This window comes from Ursus arctos, unplaced genomic scaffold, assembly GCF_023065955.2.
Source record: "Ursus arctos isolate Adak ecotype North America unplaced genomic scaffold, UrsArc2.0 scaffold_31, whole genome shotgun sequence".
Classification (NCBI taxonomy): domain Eukaryota; kingdom Metazoa; phylum Chordata; class Mammalia; order Carnivora; family Ursidae; genus Ursus; species Ursus arctos.
This window is the reverse complement of record NW_026622997.1, coordinates 2,100,585-2,106,584: the sequence shown is the minus strand read 5'-3', so window position 1 is coordinate 2,106,584 and position 6,000 is coordinate 2,100,585. Positions and strand designations below refer to the sequence as shown.

Here is a 6,000-nt window from a genome sequence, read left to right as displayed (position 1 = left end):
CTCAGGGCGTGATCCCAGCGTTCTGGGTTCGAGCCCCACATCAGGCTCCTCCACTGGGAGCCTGCTTCTTCCTCTCCCACTCCCCCTGCTTGTGTTCCCTCTCGCGCTGGCTGTCTCTCTGTCACATGAATAAATAAAAAATCTTTAAAAAAAAATAAAATGCAAAAAATGAGTCCTATATACCCATGTACTTAGAGTCACCCAATTTAAGCACATTTGGTTTGTGTGTGTGTAGTGTCTGTCCATATTTTATATATAAAAACTGGGTTCAGAGGCCATAAGGGGCAAGGAGGGGGCAGAAACTGCAGCTAGACACCAGGGCAGAAGAGAAATTTGCTATTAACTGTATGTATATTCTCCAATACCAACAGAATTGCTTATTTTCCATGTTTGAAATATCTAAACCATTCATTCTAATGTGCACAGAAAATGAATGTCATAAAAGTGGATTGTTGCTTTTTATTAGAATTGGTTTTCTAGTCGCAGCAGAGTGCAGGGCTTTTGCTATTTTCCTCCTATATTTACTTTTGATGCTTCTTTTCTTCCTTATACAATAAACTCCATTAAGCCAGAATGAAATTCTATTCCTTCTTCTTCACCCAGATACAGACCTCTCAGGACTTGCAGAAACTCAAAGGAGATACCAGGGGCAAAACTGACTTTGGTCATTTAGGTGAACTCAAGCTCTTTCCTGGGAAAAGCCGAAAATTAGACCAAAACACTTAGCAGGTTCCACCGAGACTTGAACTCGGATCGCTGGATTCAGAGTCCAGAGTGCTAACCATTACACCATGGAACCCCACATGAGGTACCTATTTGCATAATCATCTATGATGAGGTTCAGAAACTCTACTGAAAGCATTTAGTTGAATTTATGAGTCAGAATTCTTAGTTCATGTCCACGCATGACAGCCCTTGGATAAATACCCTAGGAAATTTTATTTTATTTTATTTTTATCTTATCTTTTGCCACCTACATGAACCCATAAAGTCCCCCCTCCCCAAACTCAGGCACTTAGTGCTCTAATCCTTGCTTTCTGGGCTGAACGGCTTATATGCATTGCATGATTTAATGCTCAAACACTGGGTGAAGATATGGTTACTCCCTATGGAAACGGGGGAACGGGCTTGGAAATTTTGTATCTGTGATCTGCAGTTCTGCCCAATTTCAGCCATGTATTTTTCTCTACGCACTTTATTTAATTATCAGGTATATTGCTTCGAGGAAAACAAAGTTCCATGTATCCCTTTCTGGCACATTCACGGAAGGAAACTCGCAAGAGGAGCCGTGTTTGCAAGGAGACGGAGCAGGTGTGCTTGCGGAGAAAGACGGAACTCTGACCCGGGTCGCAATGGGTAAGGACCTTGTGGGAGACGCCGCATGTCACCATCTAGACCCGCGGTCAGACTCGCCTTCCTCGGGAGGAAGGTGCCCAGGCAAGGCTGCCAAACTGTACCCCAAACGTTCTTTACTGCTGCTCCACAGAGACTTTTTCTCCTCCCCCTTTCCCCCCGCCCCAGTGCTCTTTGTAAAGAACAGGTTTCTGGGCGCGGAATTGTTGGTGGGATTCCGGGGTGCAGGCTGCCAGCGCGCCCCACCCCCGCAGAAGGACTTCTCATCCAAGGGCAGCAGTCTGGGCCCGTGCGGCGTGGCGGTGACTACCTACTCGCGCTCAGGACTGGGTCCTGTGGGGTCAACAACCTGGTCTCCATGTCGCGCCCCCCGCTGCCCCTGCCACCCCCCCACCCCAAGGAAGGTGGCGGCAAGCAAGTCCCGTAAGAACTGGGCGGAACAAGATCGCAAAGGTGGTCCACCTCTCCTTCCAGTGGTCTCAGTGATTAAAAAACAAACAAAACACGAGGAACTTGCGAAACATCAAGGCCACGCAAACACCAAGCCCATGCAAAACCTTCATAGGGCCAGGACCTTGTCCCAGAACCTGGATTCTGCTCAGGCACACAGCTGCGTGTGATCGCCAGCGGGAAGACGGTGTTACTCTGTAGCTCGCAAGAGCAAGTGCAAACACAGTCACAGAAAATGATTTCAAAGGGAATGTAGAACTAGAGCTTGCAAACTACTGAGCTGGAACCTCTCCTCCCTCAGCGAATAAGCCATTATCATCGCATGCTCGGAGATAGCCGGTGTCCCCTGAACGGTCACTTCTTGGTCTAGGGCTATATATGTATACATCTGAAAAGCAGGAATAAGGAATTGGATAAAAAAGAAATTATAACTGAAAGAAACAAACAAAAAAGATTTAAACAGAGAAATGTATTTTTTAAAGTTCTTATTGTAGAAAAAAGTAATTAGATTAGCACCTCCTACACAATCATTTCACTAGTTTTATTGAATTCCTAGGGAAGGTCAGGTGCTGTGCAAGGTGCTAGAGACTGCAAAGGTTAACAGGAGAAAGGCACGGTACCTGTCGTCCTGGAGATGAGGATCTACCAGGAAGGAAACTCCATAAACAGGGACACGAAACACAGCTCACCCAGGGACAGGTGGGACAAGTGCTTGTTATTTAACTGTCAGTCTAACGGCACAGATGAGTTGGAAAGCTAAAATACAAATAAAACTGGGAAATGTTGGTTTGCTCAAGAACTGATAATGCTACCGAGCAGAGAGCACTGGTCCATGATCTCCCATATAGAAAATGCACAATATGAGTTCAGCATATGATGCTGATTATAAAGATGGAGTACTGGCACGCTGGGTGGCTCAGTCTGCCTTTGGTTCAAGTCATGATCCCAGGATCCTCGGCAGGCAGTCTGCTTCTCCCTCTGCCTCTCCCCCTGGCTTGTACTCTCTCTCAAATAAATAAATAAAATCTTACAACAACAACAAAAAAGATGGGTGGTTTATCTTGGGAAGATAGAGAGTTAAGTTCCATAATGGACTTAGAATCAGGGCTCCAACAAGCCTCCATGCTATTTAGTTGTATTCGAGGCACAGTGGGCTGTGAACACAGCAGATGAACAAGGGCATAGCCAGTGAGCACAAGAGCTTCCAAATGGGTGTCCATCCTTAATATATTGATGAGCACTGGTTATCCTGGGGGAAAGAGGTGCTGAGTCCATCTAGAGAAGCTGCTTGTACATGTCAAAAAGAATTCGTTGGACCTCGTGGCCATTGAGAGGCATTTTACTCATTTCTCAAAACAAGAGAATAAAGCTGGCAATTTCTGCAGTCTCTTTTTAATGTATTCTGAAGCTATTAGGGAAGACTTCTGAGGCTATTGTTGCTGTAGCACCCCATGGCATAAGGAATGGAAGCTTACACATCCTCTCGCACAAAGATGAACCTGGACACAAACACACCAGCTGCACAAACCAGTCCAGGGAATTCACAAAATCAGTGAAGACAGTGCCCCAGACAAAGAATTCCCTGCATTTAGGTTTTTCCTTTATACTATGTAGCCTAATTGTAACCATCAAATGAAATTACTCAAGTAAGATCAAAGATAAAGCTGCTAAGGAAAGGTCCTCTCTAAGTTCAGGCTGCCGACTCCTTCACCTCAACACTGTAGTTAGGGGGTGAAGGCGCAACTGAGATTCTAGTCAAACCAGCTCTGCCTGACCGTCCCTCCCAGAGTCAGACAAATCTGGGTCAGGCCCTGGGGGTAGAACCAGGCTCACGTCTAAGCAGAGGAAGACCTGAATCATTACTGCAGCTTCTCTTCAACCTTAATCTTGACTTTCCCGTGAGACCAATTGTATTTGAATTACATTTTCCTCATTTCTTTTGAGGAAGGAAACCTGTGGAAGTATTTCTAAGTAACAAAACTTCTCTTAAGTCTCACCAGCTATGCTAAAGCCTGTATGAGTTAAACACATTTTTTGTCTAGGCTTTTCTTGTTGCAGTTGTTCAATTGGGGGTAACACCTTGTAGCTCTGACTCATAGCTGTCACATAAACCATGCTTCATCCAGAATCTCTTGCTTCTGGAAGATTAAGAAATGGAGGGAAAATCCCAGGTAGTGATGGAAGTAAAAAGAGACATGGATAAAACCACAGCCATAGTGGGACATTTTCACACCATATACCTCTCTGCAAAACTAATAGAAAACATAAACGGAAAAATGACCATAGAACAAAATACTGCAATCCATATACATGTAGAGAGAACAGTGCACATGCCGACCTCAGGAATCAAACCTTTTCCAAACACAGATGAAATTCTCTCAAATTTGACATTTTTCCAGGCCACAAAGCAAGGCTCCAAAATCATAACAAGGTTGGATACATGCTATTATTTCACAGTGATACAATTATGCCAGAAACCAAAACATGAAAATGAAAAAGTGTCTTTGCTTACAAAATAATAAATATGCTTCTAAATAATTTATGGTTCATAGGAGAGGTCACAATTGAAATTAACAACTGCTTGGAAATAAATGATAAAAATAGTACATATCAGTATTATTCACCTGCTGTGCCGCTAGAAGTGTATGTGGACACCCTTAGGTACATACATGCAAATAAAATAAATGCCCAGGAGTAAGGATCTAAGCACTCGTTCCATGAACTTAGGAATTAACCACATTTGTCTAGCCATCCATCCACTGATGGACACTTGACTTATTTCTACCTTTTGGCTGTTGTGAATAATGCTGCTATCAACATGAATGTACAAACATCTGTTTGAAACTATGCTTTTAATTCTTTTGGGTACATACACAGAAGTGGAATTCTTGGGTCATATGGCAATTCTATTTTTAATTTTTTTCCAGCCTTACTGGGACATAATTGACATCTAACATTGTGGAAGTTTAAGGTATACAATGTAATAATTTGATATATGTATATATTGTAAAATGATCACCACAGTAAGTTTAGTTACCACGTCCAGCACCTCACATAGTTTTAATTTTGTGTGTGTGGTTTATTTCAGAAATGCAGTGTGATTTAACATGCAAAACTCAATCCATAAAATACATCTTTTAATTTATAATATTAATAAGTAAAAGAATAATTATATGATCATCAAAATATACGTGTAGAAATTATTAGGTAAAATACAGTTTTTAAGGGTGCCTGGGTGGCCCAGTCCGTTAAGTGTCTGCCTTTGGCTCAGGTTGTCCTGGGATCAAGCCCCGTGTTGGGCTCCCTGCTGGGGAGCCTGCTTCTCCCTTCCTCCCTGCTTGTGCTCTATGTCTCTCTCTCTCTCAAATAAATAAATAAAAATCTTGTTTAAATATACAGTTTCTATTCATATTTTTAACTTAAAAAGACTTTTGTTTTCAAGGTATTTATCAAAAGGATACAAAAACAGTGATTCAAGGGGACACATGCACACCAATGTTTATAGCAGCAATGTACACGATAGCCAACTATGGAAAGAGCCCAGCTGTCCATTGACAGAGAATGGATAAAGATTAGGTGTGTGTGTGTGTGTGTGTGTGTGTGTGTGTGTGTGTATAATGGAATATGACTCAGCCATCAAAAGAATGAAATCTTGCCATTTGCAATGACATGGATGGAACTAGAGGGTATTATGCTAAGCGAAGTAAGTCACTTAGAGAAAGACAAATACCATATGATTTCACCCATATATGGAATTTAAGAAACAAAACAGATGAACATAGGGGAAGGGAAGGAAAAATAAAATAAGAGGAAAACAGAGAGGGAGGCAAACCATAAGAGACTCTTAACGCTAGGAAACAAACTGATAGTTGCTGGAGGGGAGTGGGGTGGGGGATGGAGTAACTGGGTGATGGGCATTAAGGAGGGCACGTGACTGATGAATCACTAAACTCTACCCCTGAAACTAATAATATGCTACATGTTAACTAAATTGAATTTAAATAAAAAATTAAAATAAAAAAGTTTGTTTTTAATAGTTACAGATTCATAGCAAGTTGCAAAAATAGTACCGAGAGGTTCCATGTACCCTTCACCCATTCCCCTGGTGGGTTACTTCTTACATAACCAAAGTACACCATCAAAAGCAGGAAACTATATTGGCTCAATGCTTGTGTATAGTTCTACCTCAAGGGAAGG

General features: G+C 42.2%; 1 non-coding gene across 1 annotated transcript; it reads right to left on the bottom strand.

Moving 5' to 3' along the window:
* Positions 1–727: 727 nt before the first annotated feature.
* TRNAQ-CUG (transfer RNA glutamine (anticodon CUG)) lies at positions 728–799 on the bottom strand. Its single transcript has one exon. It is a non-coding gene; the product is annotated as a tRNA-Gln (tRNA).
* Between the last annotated feature and the right edge of the window lie 5,201 nt (positions 800–6,000).